This window comes from Neolamprologus brichardi, chromosome 17 (genome assembly GCF_056152115.1).
Source record: "Neolamprologus brichardi isolate AB-2024 chromosome 17, ASM5615211v1, whole genome shotgun sequence".
Lineage (NCBI taxonomy): Eukaryota > Metazoa > Chordata > Actinopteri > Cichliformes > Cichlidae > Neolamprologus > Neolamprologus brichardi.
The window spans coordinates 6,128,416-6,148,368 of record NC_142120.1 but is presented as its reverse complement, the minus strand read 5'-3'; positions in this window follow the sequence as shown (position 1 = coordinate 6,148,368).

The window sequence follows — 19,953 nt, the reverse complement described above, 5'->3', positions numbered from 1 at the left end:
ATCACCTGTTCAGGTTGTAAATCGTGTTTTTAAAAAGTAACTAAGTAACTAAGTAACTAATTACTTTTGAAAATAAGTAATCAGCAAAGTAACGGGATTACTTTTTGGGGGAAGTAATCAGTAATTAGTTACTGATTACTTTTTTCAAGTAACTTGACCAACACTGCCTAACTGTAACAGTTACATTGTTCCCTTTTAAGATTCTATTAACACAAAATGTTGTGTTACCCTGCAGTACATTCTTAACCAATTAGCTCGCTTCAAACATCAATTACTCTGGTGTAGACCAGCACCTCCCATGTTCAGTGAGGTACTGTAAGATTCACATATCTGACATACAGTCTGATTGCTTTGTGACCAGATTGTGACAACCATGGCCAAATATGGAATTGTAACATAGTGTACATAAACACGGGGCTAAAGTATACTTTCAAAATACTGCTGGAGCATTGATGCGTTTGTGTGTCTGCATGCTGCAGGAGAGTCAGCTGACTTGGAGCTACTGTAGAGGGAGAGTTTCTCTCATCACTCCACACTCTAGCACAAAGGATAGTGTGGTGAGAGAAAATCAAAAACTGGCACAGCAATTACAGAATAAATAATGTGTCTTTACTATTTAATGTGACATTAACCTATATCAGTACAAACAGTAATGCCTCATCCCATATCTCATTTCTTGGAAACAACAGAGTGCCCAGTTTTACTAGTGTGAGTTCAAGTGAGAGTTTGAATACTGAAACACCCTCGAGGACCCTGGGAGTGCCCAAAAGTCAAAAAGGTATAAACTCATCAAATGTATCCACACAAAAGTTGGCTACAATTTTATGACCATCCATTTTCTCCATGAAATAGTCCAGGGTGAACCAAGATGAAAGCAATATTCTTGTATTAAGGTAGACATATCATAGGGAAGAGGACTCATAACTCAGAAGTACCCAGCAAATGTGGCTGAAACACCAAAATCTAGAATAGAGGTCACTTGAGTCTCTTATAAAGTCAGAAATAAAGATCAAATTATTGCCAAAAAAGGAATTAAATGCATTTGTCTTTGCTTTTACAGAACAGCATCCGCTATTGGCATGTAGTTGATCACAGAGCTTCTCCATGTTTACAGAGGAGTATGACCCAACTTAAAAAAAAGAAATAAACTGTATGGTTTTGTACATTTCAATTCTTTTGCATTTATGGCACGGCTAAAGTAAAGCATCTATTACAATTTTACCCCTTTGCTGTACACACATGGCTCAGGAGTGGACTTTTTTTTTTCACATGTAGCTCAGTATGATGAGCGCGAATTTTCAAAGGAAAAGGTCGAAAAGCCAAGAAACCTGAGGGTCTATACATGTGATCTATACTCATTCAGGTTTATACTTTTACGCCACTGGCATGTAGAACCCTAACTATTGTAGATATGTAGAACTATGCTAACTATTTCTTTTCCAGCTTTTTTTGTTTTTGCTGGTGTTTTCTTAAATTACAATTGACCTTTCAGGGCCGCCGTAGCTAACACTGCCTGATGCCATACACGTAGTTGGCAAATCACTTTTATTGTGAAACAGTCACAGGAAATGCAATGTGCAGCATTTGCCACTGCAGTTAGTGCTAGTTTATCAAAACAATAAAAAGAAAACCAACAACATTTGCATTATTTAGTGGATTAATTTCTGACTAATGAAAGAAGGAGAAGCAGACACTGAGAAGTTTCTGATGGAAGAGCTGCTTCACACCAAGGGAATTCTTTGTGTGGTAAACTCCACAATCTGCATATAACATGGCGTGCTCGACTAACCAAAGAGAATTTGACTGGCTGTGCTGTAAACACGGTCCGGTGGCTCATCTGTTGTGGAAACAAAGGTAATGTCTGTATCCGCAGGCGCTTATTTTTAGGAGTGAAACATTCGCAACATTTCTCCTCAAAGACTTTGGCTTTGACTGCATTTTTTCTAGTTTTGAATGTGTGAGAAAAATACACCCAAGCAGGACAGAAGAGCAGCAGAGCCGCGGCGGTATTAAGGCTCTATCATCTAAATATTATTCCATGGGGAGTCTTTTATGGATGCTTTAAATTGGGTGATTTTATGACTGCAGCAGTCCATGTAATATAATCACATTAAACCTCCTAACAGAACCTCCTAAATTCCCCTTATGCTCACCTGATTACCACAGATCTGAAGTGGGAATGAAAAGAACTCGATGCAGACTACCCCACGTCCTACTAAACAACGGTTATCTAGTGACCCCTCTTTTGTCACCGCAGCCTTTTGTGATGCTGCCTGTCCTCTAGCAACATGTACACTGTAGCTTTATATCCTGCCAGCCTATCTGGCTGCCTGAGGGCACTTAAGGTGTCTACTACTAATTCCACCTGAGCCCTTAATTACCTCATTAATTTAGACTGACAGGGTAGGTTAAAACCCCTCTGTGATCCCCAGGCTCTATACATGGACATTAGCCACCGAATGGGAGGCCATAACCTCAGTCTCCCTCCTTCAGACCCCTAAGTGTTTAACAAGGTTTATACCTAATCCACAATTTTATCTTTATGGATCTTGAATCGGTTTCTGTCGAACGAGTTGAAAAGCAGCATAATTATTGATTGGCTTACAGTTAAACCAACATCATCTGGGCTACAGTGAAAGTCTTGTTTGAAAAATGGGTTTAGGGACATTAGGCATGAAGTGGCAGCTAAGCTACGATAGCCTTTCTCTCCCTTATGAAACCATCAGTTGAGGATTTCTACTGTGACTTTAGCTAAGCCACTTCCTATCCGGATCCTTTTTATAAAGACGGTCATCGAAGGACAGAGAGCGAGAGACGTACAATGGCTTGAAGCCTCCTGGAGATCATATCTAGACAGAAGAGTAATAAGGAGAGGGCTAAGAGGAGGGTTATTGGTCTGGCTGGATGACACCCAGGAGGAAGAAGGGCCATCACACATGTCCAGCCTTGACTGCTTGGTATTAAAGGGAGGAGGGGGGAGATGGACAGACAAAGATAGAGAGCAGACACTGAGGAGGTGATAGTGAAGAAATGGCAGAGAGGAAGATTGATGGTTGACTTGCCTCAGCAAAGTGATTTTTTTTATTTTTTTTACCCCCACACAGACAGCATGCAGGAACCTCCACCCCTCAACAGATGGTGATGGAGGAGAAGATGAGGACAAAATAAAGATGGAATAAGAAATGGTGAAATGATTTGAGATAATGGCGATTGTGGGAGGGGAGGGAAATTGTTGAACAGACGAGGGGAAAAGAGATTTTTATTAATGACAACTAAAAGTTAGAAAAATATTGGTTTGAATTTGGAGGCCCGAGTCTGGGCGTGTTTATAGAAGAGCGGAGGGTGGGCTTTGTTTCATGTGGATAATGGGTCATCAAACAAATTATAAATGGCATAATTCCAAATATAATCATGTGGAGTTAAGCAATTAGCTAATAGATATATGTTTTATTTTGTAATACTTGTGGTGTCTACGTATAAATCAATTAAATGCACTCAAGCTTCAAGAACCAAACAATTAATCTGACAGTTTTATTGGTACCATTATAGTTAGTGAGGGTTTTAACAAAGGTTGGGCAATGGACGCTGTGATCTACTCTATACTGCAGTCACTTTAAATATAAGTGTAGCTGATCTTTACAGAACTGCTGCTGTTTTTAACACATTTTGACTCAATTATCAGCAAAAATGAAAACGAGAACAACTAGATTGCATTAAATCTCAATTTTTGTGAGGACAGTGTGCAAGGGCATTTGTATTAACACACAAATCACATGTTGGTGTGTTTGTATTGAAGATATGTAACATTGGAAAGTAACTGACAATAATTAAAAGGTGTCATAGACACATACATTGATCAACAACACTCACCTACACATACACGCTCACACACTGGCTCGTATCACGCAGCGTTACTGGATTCCGTCCAGCGTGGGTGGCTAAATCGGAATGTGATGGACATTGGTGTGCATTGGTACGGACACGATTTTGCCAAATTGCCACAGCATACTTGTCAAGCTTTGGTGGTAAAGGCATTACAAACATGCTGCTTGAAATGAATTGGATCTTAATTATTTCGTTTCAAATCTAATGACACGCCGTGCAGAGCCAAAAGTATGAAAAGTGTGACACTGTCAGAATATTTCCAAGCCTACGTATAAAATATCTCCCATTAATTTAATATGATCATTGCACACAACACTGAACTGAACATGTCACACCAGCTTATGTTGCATATTGCGTAAAAATACGGAGACATGAATTTGGTTTATAATGCCAAGCCCAGGAATGGATTGAAACGATGAAAATTAATAATTAGATTAACCGATGTAAGTGTTTTTTTTTAACGTATTTAGCTTTTTCTTAAACCTTTAACTTACTGAGGGGGGCAGGGGAGGATGGACACATGGTGCCAGTGTTGCCAACTTAGCGACTTTGTCGCTATATTTAGCGAGTTTTCAGACCCCCTAGCGACTTTTTTTCTAAAAAAAAGTCGCTAAAAAAAGACGTGAAAGCACGTATCGCTTTTACTCTCAACAAGCAGCGGGTGCTGTAACGCAGTCAGTTCTTCTTTTACTCTTTTACTCTTATGCTGTTTTGTGAATCACAAGGTTTAAAACTACTTATAAACACACACACACAAAGTAACTCCACCAGAGTGCCTATTTCGGGTCACTTTTGCCAGTCCAAGCCCGGGTAAAGGAGCAGGGTTGGAATTGTGACATTAAAAAAAACAATAATTGCTAAAAGAAATTTAATTTGTAGTTCTAAATAAACTCTAAATGCATTTAGGACGTTTTTTACTCACTTTATGTCTCTTCCACGATGTTATTTCTCTCTCCAACAGCGTAGGTTACAATTACATTAGCATGACCAATTATGCAAATTAGGTGATGACGTCATTTAGCGACTTCTAGCGACTTCTGGGACAACCAATAGCGATTTTCCTTACTGAGGAGTTGGCAACACTGCATGGTGCCAGTCCCAATTATCACATAAGTAATACATTTTTAAATATCACAACTCCCATCTGTACCATACAAAGATTATTTATGACTGGAACTCATAAATACTGAGTTTTCAATATATAGCCTAAAATATTTGTTGGTCTTCAAGCAAAAACTCACTAATATTAACATTAATCTTAGCATGTAGTGTAATATTGAGATGTTCTAAGCATGTGCTGGCAACTCATAGAACAGTAATCTTGTGGAGAGGACCTTCAGAGTTCATGATTATTACCATCTTGTCCTATTGTTTGATATTAGAGAGAAGAGCTCTTCTATACAAGCCATACTTGTTTTGTGAGTAAAAAAGCCAAAACGCTGGATGATACTGAGCAACACAACTGATGATGTGTCCTGAATATCTGCTGGTGACTCACAGAACAGTGGGATGGAGACCTTGGCATCACCAAAATGACTGCAACCGTCTGCAATCATCATGGGATCTCGTTGCCTTTCAAATGGTTGCCTCAAAGATGAGTCAGTCAGTCAGCAGCCACTCACAGTCTGTTGCTATCTTCAAAAGCGACTTTGATGCATCAAGACACCAATAAAATGGCAGTAAAATAGAGTCAGTCTGTTATCAGTTGCAAGTGTATGGAGTCATGTTGGCATTTACGTGCAATTTGTTTGTGATAATATGGCCGTTAACTGAAAACCGCCAATCGATGATGCCATGTTATGTGCACACAAATTTGCATTAAGCAGAAATTCACTTTAAGTACTTACATTCACAGATTATTGACTAGCAATTTCTCCAGAAATAGCGACATAGATGCAATTAAACTAAAAAATGACAAAGGGCTCGGCAACCTTGCTTTTATATAGTAGCAGAAGCAGAATACAACCAGCTAGCAAGTCCCCTACTGCAAAGAGATACATCGCAGACAAATTGCAGTCATCAGCACAGACTGACTCCTATTGATTGCAACATATTGGCAATCTGCCTGCTTTTATAAATTAGACGGCAATTATTTGCAAACCTTTGTCAATCTAGCAGAGTGATTGCAGTTAGACAGTAATTGTAACCTCGGGTAAACTTGTGCAATCGCCTTGTGATTTGAGGTGGTCACCCAGAGTTTTTAGGGTGTTGCATCCCCAACCTTTAGACAACTAGCTGGCCGCTGCAACTACTTGCAATTAGCCTCTGACAGCAAAAAAAATAAATGAAAAATAAAAAACTAAAGCAGTTATTAGGTAATCGCCCATCCAAGTTGCAAGGAAGTTGCTGTCCTACCCCAGTGTTACTAAGCTATTAAGCAAATACATTAAAAAAAACCCTCACACAATCACTTTCACTGAAAATGAGAATAAGCAAAAACACTGTGGTTTTACTGGTGTTTTTGACTTTTGACCATATTTGGATCTTCCTCTTTTCTTCTGTCATTTTAAGTGTTAGTGGTGGAGTAGTGGGCAGACGTTTCATGCTTTGCGGTGTTTGCACAAGTATGATCAGCATGGTGGTGAGAGCAGGAGACTCATGCTTATTAAGGGCTCTAGCAACTCAACCCTGCTTGTCATTACAAGTGTTGGGAAGGTTACTTTTAAAATGTATTCCATTACAGAATACAGAATACATGCCCCGAAATGTATTCTGTAACGTATTCCATTACGTTACTCAATGGGAGTAACGTATTCTGAATACTTTGGATTACTTAATATATTATCATGCTGTTTACAACTACATGAATGTACTATTGCTGTGATTTATTACTGTTACTGAAGGTCCGCGGCTCCGAACCGTAGTAAAGGGACCTCTGACTAATATGTCGGGCTTGTAGCCGAAAACTAGCTTTACTTTGTTGTCTGGGTCAACTTTGCTTGCAAGAGACAGAGAGAGGAGTTGAAAGGCTGCTCCAACAGAACTTATTGTTTTTGGAGGAAAACACGAACACGGTGTACAGTCGAGTCTTAATAGCTTACTTACAACTGGGCTCGTCAGGCACTCTTCTTGGCTGCAGTGGTTATTATTATATTTACATGCCTCCAGCTCCCGTTTTTGCTCGATGACAGCTCATACTTTTCCTTTTTCTCCCTCCCTCGCTCACAGACACATAACGTGTATGGCAGTCCATTCTCCCTGTAGCACGGACTACACTGCCCATGATGCTACATTCTTTAGAGCTATACCTGTAGCATTCTGCCTATTAGCTTAGCACAACAACAACAGGCGCTCTCTCACCCAGGAAATATGCAGAGAGAGAGTGTCACCCTGTAACCATGGCAACCGTAACGCTGCCGCCTGGAACAACAGAACGTAGCTGTCAAACAAACCCAAACAGGCCTGACCCGCCACAATATGAAACAGGGAAGTACCGCCGTGTAATCCATTTATTTCAACAAAGTAACTGTATTCTAAATACCACCTTTTTAAACGGTAACTGTAACGGAATACCGTTACTCATATTTTGTATTTTAAATACGTAACAGCGGTACATGTATTCCGTTACTCCCCAACACTGGTCATTACCATATCATCTTTTTTCAAGGTGATTGTTCATAGTGTCCAAGCTTCTGAGAAACAGACCAGTGGTCCCAACAGGCAGTCCGCCACCAACCCAGTCCTAGTCAATAATAGTTGTTATATGGGTTTATGACAATGCCAATGATCACTGCTCAAGTAGACGAGAAGTTGGGGGGAAAAAAGTTTAAGGGGACAAAACTTCATCAAAGCAAACCAGTGTTGTGGCGGGTCCAGGCCCGTGACCGATACAGACAATTTTACAGATAGCAACAGAGCAAAGTTGAGAAGTGCACTGACTCCACATTAGTGTCTGAGTTAAAGACACAGGTGGGTTTTTAACCTGTCGTTTTTCTAATTTGAAACGCGACAGGCAGCCCCAAGTCGTTTTCTCAGGCAAACAGCCTTATTACATTCACAGTGATCATTTTCTGTCCATCGGGCAGAGGTAATTAGGTTCCCCACTCACACTGTCTCGTTCAGTGTCGATGATATCTCATCAAAGAGAGCGCACTATATAGACAGTATAATGAGGGATTATTATAGAAAATATAGCCTGTGGGTGTTCCTGCCAATGACAGCCACCAGCCATGCATTCATGTGTGTTCATGAATGTGTCCTCGGAGACGCACCCGAATGCACTTGGAAACAGATATGCAGAAAAATGACATTATTACTTCACGTTCAAACCATATACAATTTAACTCTAGATCAAATTCAAGGATTTGGCGAAATAACTTGTTTCTAAAAGGAAGGTTAGGAGGTCACACAATAAAATGTGTTTTGTCTTCAGAGCATCTTAAAAAGACAAAATTGCACTTGTGAGTGCAGAAATCGTGGGGTACAAAAACAGTGTGAGGCACTGCACTTGCATATGATGTAGACGAGCCCTGTTGTTTAGGTCGCGCTTGCGTTGTTGTGATCGTCCTTACAGTGTGTCCTCTGATGTCACTCAATACTTTGGTACCTGCGGATGTGACTCCTCTCCTCTAACACATGACGAGGGACCCGCCGTGTACTCTGTAGGACCGGCTCCATTCCCTTCTTCGCTCGCCTCCCTCTCTGCACCCTTTTCTTGTCCGGGGTTTATCCGCATATGACACCTGCCAGGGCGGCACCGTAATAGGAATCTGGCATTTCATTCTCACCTGCAGATGCGACCTCTTCTCCTTTCTCACCTTCACACTTTAACCTTGAGTGTTTACACTCATTTGGGACCTCTGAGTACCTGCAGTGTACCCCTGAAAACACAATTCAAATGTCAAAGTGAGCCATGAAACTAGGCGAGAGCGAGAGAGAGACCACCAAGCGGAGGCTCATTTTTTATTGGTTTACTGTGAGATACTGACAACAAGCTTAAAAGCACTTTTTGTCATCCTGACTTGTCCGCGTTCCAGAAATGTCCGGGATCGGGCCACAGGGCATAGGTGATTCTGTTGTAACTGACATTTTCTGCAGTAGCCTTCTTCTTCTTCTCGTTCCTCCTCTTCTTCTTTTTTCAGGCTCAGTGAACTGAGAGAAAATGACATTTAATTACAGGAGAGCAGTCACGCAGTTCAGCTAATTACGATCCCGGGAGTTCAGTCATCATATCTAATTAACTTTCACTTTCATGAAAGCTTAATGCAGCACCATAGCTAGGCGCCGCATGTGCCACACTTCAGGAGTATTGACAACTCTTTGGAAATTAATTTTAAAGAATTTTCTTCTCCTCATTTTCCCATTTTCTTAAACACAAGAAAACAGTGGAGGCATTTTTAAAAAGTAGTTTGCTTGCTTGTTTTACCTCTGAGGTCACAGAAGAAATTCAAAATTGACCTAACCTTGCATTATGCTTAAATAGAAATGAATATAATCAATCACTTGGATGGTGGTGGCAATTCATACTGATATTGATTGTTAAATGCACTCTGCATAGTCTGATTCACATTCATTATGACACTCTCAGAGGACAATCAATTCATTATTATGCTTGCCCTTGACCATGTTGTTCATGTGCTTACTGGGGCATAATCCTCAAAGTGCATGTTTGAATTTTTTGTATTGTCATTTTTCTCTAAGATCAACTTGGAGACTTACTTCCTGTTGGCTTCGTGCAGTTCTTTGTTACTAGCTTTACACCATAGTGAAGCATATTTTTTTCCCCAGTCATGTTAAAAAGAAACTTTTTGTGCAGCCCTGTGAAGGAAACTAACTGCACTTTTACTGCTTCCAAAGGAGTTAAGATGGTAGGTAAAAAATTATTATTTTTTTAATCAAAAAACATCCAAAGCTACTGTACATCTCAGAGTGTACTGTCTCAGCTAGTGTTTTAAACCTCAAGTTCATGACAGTACAATTAGAAAAAACAAGTATCAAGTATGGCTTTTTATGAAGTGTTTCCCTATAAATAAAACATGGATGCACAGCTTAGATCCATGCAAACTTGTGAACAAACTACAAGACCTCTGGAACAATGTGCTTTGAACACATAAAGCCAAAGTGGAGATGTTTGGCAATAATGCACCACAGCACCACATTTGGCAAAAACTAAACACAGCATATTAGCACAAACACCTACGCACTGTCAAGCAGGGTGGCGGCGTGGTGATGATTTGGGCTTATTTTGCAGCTGGGCACCTTAGAGTCATTGAGTTAGTTATTAACTTCTCTGTGTATTTTAGAGTCAAACGTGTGGCTGTGAGCTAAAGCTTGGCCCAAACGGCGTCATTCAACAGAACAATTATTAGTTACTAACAATAGGTGCACGGAAACATTCTTACCCCGTGGAAGAAATAAGTGCGTACACAAACTACTGTCGGATTGATGAAACGTGCACGCTAGCACATATTTTGTTCCTACCAGTGTGCGTTACTAAATCAGAATTATCCTGAACTTGCACAATCTGCATATGGTTTTTACGCTGCAAAAGCCCCATTACTCTACATGAGGAAACACGTTTACCTCCAGGTTAGGAAAGCAAGAGAGAAACAAAATCATAGCTCTAGCTCTGACTGACTTTCGGAATATCGTTTCCTCTGAGACACTCAAGGGGAAAAAAAAGTTTGGACATCAAAGTTGGGATGAAAAAGACAAACAGACTCTGAGAAAAAGAAGAAGACAGGTGAAGGATGAGGAGCAGCTGAACGATCAGCCTGAGATGAGAAACTCAGTATAATAAAAAAAAAAAAAAAAAATCCAGATTCTCCAGCATCTGTGGGATGAGATTACACCGTAAGTAATCACCGCCAGCCCTGATAGAATCACATTTAATGAAAGATAAGGAATACTGGCTTATATTTAAAATAGAAGGTTGACAATTAGTATTTTTTTCTTTACATGCATTTTATTTTAACATTTTTATTCATTTAATTGTAATTCTGAAGATGCTGGACAGAGAAATTATTGACCAAATTATTAATAAATTATAAAGGTGTAGGCTTCAACCTTTTATTTTAAACATATGCCAGTTTAAGTATTTACAGTATACATGTTACATACAGTGTGTTGTGCTGGACTAATTTCGGTGACAAAAAATAAATAAATAATTACAATTTTAAAAGAAATTAAAATAAACTCCTTTAAATTGCTGATTAAGATAAATTTGTTTTCTTCATATAAACTCCAAGTTTGGAAAAGTCTGCCTGACCACCTGGTTTGTTTCAAGTCCTTGCACTGAACAATAGAGCTGTGAGCCAAAGGTGTTGGATGTGGCATGAACTAAAATACCTCCTGACAAGATGACTCCCATTTTCCAGAAACCAGGCAGAAGAGAAATATTCCAACGTGATTGTGATTGTAAAGAAAAAAAAGGGGGGGGACTTGACCTGGATATGGACAACAAGCCTGGTGTGACTCGTGTCAGGGAGGATTTAGTCTGTCATCAAACATATTAGGTGGAAAGAGGAAAGATTAAAACAAAAGACTCTCAATAATGAATTGTGTACTGGCTTTTGCTACATTGAGTCTCTCTTGTATTTTTAAATTACTTAAACTGTAAGATTTTTTATTTTATTTTATATACATACTAATACCCTATTGTCCAACTTAGAAGTAATGCAATTATTGGAAGCTGGTACTGTTGAATGACATTGAAGTGATATTGCACAAGGGTACACTCGCTTATGTTGTCTGCTGTATGTATTGGTACATTGCCACACAGTTTAATGCAATGTGACATCTACCTGAATATCCCCTTTTGAATCCATTTGTTTTCTGCCCGAGTCGAAAGTGTACGTGTCCTCCGCTTTATATGCTGATGCTGTTGATGAAATGTGTGTCTCTCTCTGAGACCCGAGATCGCACTAGAGCAGAAATGAGAGTGCTAATTGGTGGCTTGAAATCCCCTCAGTGTAGCCTGAGCTCTCTAAAGGTCATCTCCACTCTTAAAATGGAGTGCTCACTTGTTTTTTTATTAACCGGCCTGACAGACTTGGCCCAGAAAATCAAATGAAAAAACTGTACAAAGGTATTGTTGCCTGTGGCGCTGTTTAAGTCACAAAGGTTAGCTTTTAGTTACTGTCCTTTTCTCTCGCTGCTTTAATAACAGTCAACAGTGCCTGTTTGTTTCCCTAAGTGGATAAAAATAACTCTTTTTAGAAACACACTGGATGTTAGTCAGACATTTAGAGGAATATGTCAGCAGCATTTTAGGAAATAAACTTACTGTTATTTTAAAAAAGCAATAAAAATTTATAGAAAACATCATTAATGAATGATAAATTGATAATTAATTCAAAAACTGCAGAACAATTAGATGATTATGTTTCCTTCTCATTTGTAAAGCGATAATATATCACTTTTCATTAGTTTGTGATGTAAAAATATGAATTATGCATTGTATTATGTAAAGCATCGGCTAATGCACAGTGATAGCTGTGCATTAGCAATTATGTCATTGTTGATAATATTGAGCAATATATTGTAATGTCAGATATTAATATTTGTCTTAATGCATTCTGTACTGTACAGGAGACATGGCACGCAATTGATTGACAATGGTGTACAGCCAATCAGGACGCAGAACACAATGCGCTGTTTAAAAAAAACAAAAAAAAACAAAGCATGCAAAATTGCACCAAAAACATCTGCGAAGCAGCTGGGCCGCAAAAGGTGAACCGTGTTATAGCGAGGGACCACTGTATATTTATGAAATGTTTTTACAGCATATTTTTACACAAACAAATTTTATATACAGCTCATGGCTGTAGAAACTTGTCTGGTTTTATAGGAATCTATAGGAAAATGACCAGCAGCTTCCCTTGACCTAAGTAAACAGTTCCCCAGAAAGTTTAGAAATGACAACAAAGCTGGACAGTCTTACACTTGTTCTTAAAATCGCTATCAGTTTTCCTCACTTACTCATTCATTATGTCCAGTCATAATAAGAAGATAATAACAGGACGGGACTGGCTACAGCTATCTTTTATATACAGTCTTTGGTTCTAAGGATTGAATTTTACTTTATGTATAATTTTCACCAAGCAGAAGAGAAAAATTATGTTAATTGCTAACGTTTAGCGGTCCTAGCAAACTCATGTTTTCCACGTCAGAAGTGCTAGTCAGTATAGCGTTATCCTCAATTCCAGTCATTTTGGTAACCTAACCTCACAGTCTCCTGCATATAGCTTTACATGTATCAGGTTCGAACACACACCCACTACCTAAGAGCTACAGTATAATAATGATAATGACACAACATGCCAGGCACATAGTGATTTAGCATTACACTTAGTCGTGGCCCTTTAATTTAAGTCCCCCTCCCACCCACCCCATACACAGACATTGTGGAGATGTGAAAAATGTTAGTGGCCTGCCATAATGCTGCAAACATCAGCGAACCCCACAAGGAGGATTAATGCCTCGTCTGGCTTTTATTATGCTGTCCTGCCGTCCTTCGCGTGCTGCCCATTCATCCTTGTAAGGTGTCCATATCTGCTCACAGTCAGGGCGCGGATACGTGCGGTCATGTGTGCGCGTTTGCTGGAGTGTGTCGCTGTGTGCGTTTGCCTGTGCTGTGTATGCATAAAAAAAAGTGCTCGACTGATGCGTGTGTGTGATCTCAAAAGCTTATCCCAGAGGGGGTTAAATCACTTGTCCAGTCACGGGCTTCCCAGGGCCGTGTCTAGCTTGTCTTATCAATCTATCGACGTGGCACCTGCGCTGCCAGTTGCGCTAGCAGGCCGATGCTGTGGACGGCCGTGGCCCCACCACGGAGGAATACTAATGGGGATGCAGATAGCTTTTGGTTTGGCCACCTCAGCAGACATTGATCCTCCTGCAGACTTCTATGGTGGTGACAGATGGACTGTCACCTCTGAATGAGAGAAGACTTGGACACCTCCTCTCACATCTCCCCCAGTGGGGTTCAGTCAGTGCCTCTGTTCTGTTCGGCTTTGTGCGCGTTGCTTCGTTTGTCCTTTCTTACTGCTTTTATGTCCTCACCTTATTTCATCTCTTCTTTTCTCATTTCTACAGGCGTAACAACCGAAAGGTTGCAGGTTAAAGCTCTACAGCTGCCAGCTGTCATTAAAAAACCCTAAATCCTCCAAGCTTATTCCAGATTCCTATAAAGATCACATTTTCAAAAGTAATTTGCGGGGAACATTTTCAGATAAAGATAACTCGTCTGGTTCTCCTCTTTTAGTTAAAGAAGTAAAGGAGGCCAGCTTCATTTGTACTGTTGACACACTAAGTCCTCCCTCTGCCACCTGAGAAACTAAGAGAGTGACAAAGAGGTTCAGAGTGTGAGGTAGTTCGTGATGAAGGCATTTATAATGCAGTTTTCAGTGTGACTGAATGCAACCCAGTTTCACAGCAAAGAGAAAAATATTTTGGGTTCTCCTTATTTTCATGCTTATTTTCTCCATCACACGAATGTCTAGTTCCTTTCTACTTGTGCATTTTAGACAAAGACAGAAAGTTTTGCCCCATGGCTCCGGCACACGAGTGAAAATACGACAGCAACCTCTTTGTGACTAGAAAAGTTGGTAGTAGCCTGTTGACCGTGTTGAATTTTTTCCAATTCCAAGCAGTTGGTCACCCAGAGTTTGAGTGTGCAACACCCTCAATCACTTTTGATCGCAGGGCAAGTGCACAGGTTGCCTCCCAAGGTAACTTGTACTGACTGCAGGCACTCTCAGACTGGCAAAGATTTGCAAATAAATGCTGTCTAATATGTAAACGCAGACAGATTGCCAACATGTTAATTAGTCTGCACTCATCTGTGACTCCACTTTCCTTGCTGGCAGCACATTTTATTTTGCTTATATTATAAAAGCAAGGTTACAGAGCGCCTATGTTGCAGTTAGATTGGCGTTCTGCAGCGAACACATCACTATGAATGTCTGCTTCAGATCTGTGAGGTTCAGTTAAAATTAATTTCTGTTTAATGTGACTTTCTGTGTATGTAGCCTGCAACAAATTTGTCAGTTTTGCTGATTTATCTCAGTTGATCGCCATATTATCACCTGTAGTCTCTGACCACTGTTTTGCTTAGCTTGACAGTACCATTAAGCGGCGGCATTAGTGAAATGCTGGAATTTCATCTAGTAGATTGAGGTTTATCTCCCATGAGATACCACAGTGCAGTTTGATTGCATATTGTGAAGTATGGTGGCATTATTGAAAGGATCTTCAAAAGCCTACGGCTTTTATCCTGCACAGGATTAATATTTGAAGATTGTCTTTTGTATTACTTTTACCTGTAAGTTTGATTTTCACTGTTTACTTTCATTTTCAGGACATTTTTAGACTTGGATGGATGGCAGTCTGTAAAAATGCATGGTGCAGGTACAAAACATACTTCATATTTTAACATAATAGTTGACTATCATAAAAAAAACTGACAGAGTAATTGAAATTTTGAGCACAGAATAAATTGTTTTGGAGGTTAGGGGTTTACATGGTCCATGGACCTTTCTCACTTTATGGCCCACAGTATACAGCTATAACTGGTGTAGTCGTAGAAATTATTGGGCTCACAAATAGGAAAGTTAATAAGTAATAAAAATTGTTTGGGTCTTATTTGAACTTTTAAGGTTGGGGAAACATACAAGGTCTCAACACAAAGTCTCATTATATTGGTAAATAATTAAACAAATGAATAAATAGATTCACTTGAAAATCCTGTGACTGTGTAGAGCATCATTTGTCTCCAGCTATGACTTTACTGCACACTGTTATATGCAGTGGAAACCATAAAGCCCAGCTCAGTAATAAAAATAAAAAGGATCTTAAGCATTTTTCAATCACCTGTTGAACACTTTTGGCTCTAACCCCAGCAACTCTCTTCGTCTCTCGCTGCCAAATCCCACTTATCAGCCAGTACCGCCTGAGCTGTATTGAGAGGAGCTATGCAAATGACTGGGAGGGAAAGGGCAGATCTAATCTTAAGGTTTATTCTAATTAAAAGTGATTTACTTTCCCCACCGTTCCCTAAGAGGGAAGCTTAATGTCCTGTTCTCAAAAGAGATGGCACCCTCTAACTCAATTATGTAGAAAAAGATGCACTTTGGAGAAGTTTTACTGTGGATAGGAGTGCTTCACATGCAACCTTTTGGATTTTTACCTGGGAAGGAGAGAGAAAGGTCAAGGTTAAGGACAACCCAGTCTGTTCCACCTGGTGTTTGTACAAGATCCTTCATAACATTCTGAAAGTTGAACTTAAAGAGTTCCTGCTCATGGGAAAATATAACATCGGACTTTAGTTTAAATTTCCACATTAAGTCTTTCTAAATCATTGCAATCCCCCAAGTTTTCATCCAATTTTCAGTAATATTTCTATTTTTTCTAAAAGAGATTTGGCAGCAGAAAAGTTGTCTCAGTCAACTTTTTTTATTTTCATAATAAGAAGTAAAAGTTTAAAACTTGCAAGGTATTTATGCTCGCAAAGTACTGATATTACATTTGGAAACCAAAGTCTTGCAACTGCCACCCTAATAGGGATAAGAAGAAGAAGAGGATGGGTGGATGGGTGGATTGATTTGTTCCATGGTCATTACATTTGGCTTAGATTTTTATCTTTAACTAGAAAGCGAAAATTTCAGTAGAAATTTTAAGTGTGCCTATGCCGCTGCTAATCAGTGTAGTTTGCCATTCATACGGCTACAGAGAGCAAAACTCAGCAGAGCAGCCATTCTCCACCATGAACTATGGTAAAAACAAACACCGCTCACGCCTCACAGATGACAGCTTACAGTTTTGTGTAAAGATGAGGTGACTTTGTACAGCCCTGATTTGTAGACGCTGTGCGCAGAGGTTCATGAGCAGAAGTCCCATTGTACCACGGCAGACCCGACAATGTTTGCATGAACACGCTTTGTAGCATTACTTTATTGACCACTTTTCACACATGGTTGCTGTACCCACACAGCCGGCTGTAGCTTTTCATCTCACAGCCCGACACACACCAAAAAAAACACCCAAGAGAGCACAGACTTTACGCCTGAGAGGCGTGATTGCAGATGCCGCTGAGATGGGTCCACCTCCCCTGCAGCGGCACTGCAGACCACGCCCCGCCACACACATCAAACACGTAAAATAAATATTTATTCACTTATGCATTCACTTATTTTTACACAGTGTTCTGAATGATTAACAATGGCCTACAGCCAATCTTGTGTATTATTATACAAACTTTGGCTGTAAGATTCAGATAACTATTTAATAAAAGATAAATATTTTATATGAGAGTAAGAAAGAAAAGTATTTCTTTGTGCCCCCCTTTCCCTGTTAATGCCCCACCTGGCCCCCTGGCAAAAGCTTTGCTAGATCCGCCCCTGCACAGTTACCAGCTGTCAGCTACACAGAAAAGGATATTGTGTTATTCTCTCTCAGAAACAGTTCATAACTTCCCTTCAACTCATTCATGTCATCTAAAAGGTAAACCTGTTTCTCCATCACCAGTTCAGCTCTGATGATTCAGTAAGGACATCTCCTGGTTTGGACCAGCCCTTTTTTTCAGCTGTGTCTCCAGCAAACATCAGCTGAGCTTGAATTAAAATCAAAGGAATTCTAACAACAGCTGATCAACCTTAAACGTGCTGCTGTTGTTTAGCGCGATAAACAAACAAGAGAGAAAAGCCGATCATTGATCAGTTTCATGACTGAAGTTTCAACAAGCGAGAGAATGACAGGAGAGGCTGTCATAAAGTTCAACATCAGTAACTTAGTGCGCACACAGCTGTATAGAAACTCCGTCGTGCTACAAATAAACTACACCTAAACTCGGTTTATATCTGACCCAAATAGAGTGCAGTTCATAAATTCTTACCTGAAATTCAGTTCACCTCACGCTCCTGCCTTCGGTTTCCCTTATCCACGATTGAGCTCCGCGTTAGCCACCACCGGTCGATCGGCGGCCACCTCGCCGCCTCCTATGTCTCTTTCCCCGCATGTTCTTTCTGTCAGGGCTAGCTGCCCTTTGTTGGAGCTCCGCGTTAGCCACCACCAAACAACTCAGTTATTTTTCCCACATCGACCAGCATCTGGACAACCACCTTTCACTGTTTATACCGTTACTAAATGAATTATTATTATTATGAATTATCGGCCCATATAAACGAAAAATAAGTCCAACTGAAAAACAGTCTCTTGGCGATCAATCGGGTGGTGAAACGAGTGTCAGCCGCCTCACTGTAAGCCAAGCCCATAGGCACACTTAATTAAAACGGCATGGTTTAGGATAGGAGCCAAGTGAGTTTAACTGTCTTAAATATTTAGATTACATTAACAGATCTAATCTAAATGCAGTATTAAAACAGTAAATAATGAAATGTATTACATTTTAAGTATTAAGACAGAGTTCCTTTGGTGTTATTTGTCTGTACTGTTTTTGTGGATGTCGACTTTGTGAACTATTGGTAACATATTCTTATAGAGTTTCTTAATCCCCACAAACTGTGGAATCTGTAGCATTTGTGATAGATTTAGCTAAAGAAATGGGAACAAATTATGTGTTTAATGACAGCCAAAATTCCAGAAGAAACTGTTGGTCCAACCCTCAAGTTAGATGCCTTTTTTATGCTTAAGTGATTCATACGTGAGTGACCTTCATGTAGACCTTCACAAGACCTTCAGAAAAGCCTGGGAAACTATTCCTCAAGATCACTTTAAATTACAAAATATAAAGAAATGAAACTCAAGACATTTGCATAGTCACGTATACTTCAGTACCACACTGGTTATATAATTCTTAGATTTTATTGTCTTGAAGCAACCATCCAAATAATTATGTAGTCTAACACCTCGGTGTTCCTCCATCAAACACCTCCACTGCAGCTGTCCATCTTCTACCAAGCAAGAACACAGAGATGATTTTTTCAGTTCTGTTTTTGTATTAAATTAAATCCACAAGCCACAACAGACACGATCTTTCTTACAGTCTGAAGAGAAGCTAATCCAGGTCAAGAGCTCCTGGTAGACAGAAAAATAACCCAGCAATGCCTGAAAGCAAATGTTCAGTTTTATATCTTTCCAAATCAAATGCCAAAAATGTCTCCAAATCAACTTCATGAAATGTCAAACTGCACTGAATTAAGTCAAACCAACAGGAACCAAAAATGCATGAACACACTATCTATGTTTGAGCGTGTGTGTCTGTGGCACATGTTGTGATAGCTTACGTTACACTCAGCAGCAAGCAAACAGTCACGTCAGTCATGGTCATGAGATGGTAAAATGACATCACATCATGTCGGATGAGTGAGCACGCTCAGTGTAATGGCAATCAAAACTGGCATATACTTGGAATTTGAGTGATGGGGGACTGTTATTGTCAACTGCAGCGGTTAATAAATACTTGATATTTTGATGGTCATAAATATACATGGTGTACAAACTAAATGTTCTAAAGTGCAATTATATTACTATTTTTAAGTTCCTGCACTCATACTGGTCCTGATAATTGGTTCCACATCAGGTTAGTCATTTCTTTTTGACGCTTCTTGATTGCTGAGACTTCTGAGGACAAATTTCAAAAGTCAAAAACCTTTGAATGAAGTTCTTTGAGATTGTGCTTCTTGTGCATGTGGCATCACTGCAGCCAGGATCCAATCTGTGAAAAACACGTAGGGGGTGTTTTATTTCCCCCCTGCACTAGAGTGGCCCTCCATACTACGGTATTATTAATCTTGTCAATGTAAACTTTATAGAATAATTATGAACTTCAACAAGTACAGAACTTATGCAACAGTGCAAAATGTTGTCAAAAAACAAACAGTCTCTACACATCGCGCTTAGAAAATCTGCTGCCCGTCACCCCTTTGACCCACATCTGTAAAGCTCCAGAGAGTGAGTCCGAGAGCAACAGCTGACTTTCAGAGTTTAAGAGTTAATAAATATATGAAAATGACTCTGCTCTGTCACGTGCTCTACAGCAGCGGTCCCCAACCTTTTTTGCGCCACGGACCGGTTTATGCCCGACAATATTTTCATGGACCGGCCTTTAAGGTGTTGCGGATAAATACAACAAAATAAAACTATTACCGGTACCGAAAAAAAGAAAATTTA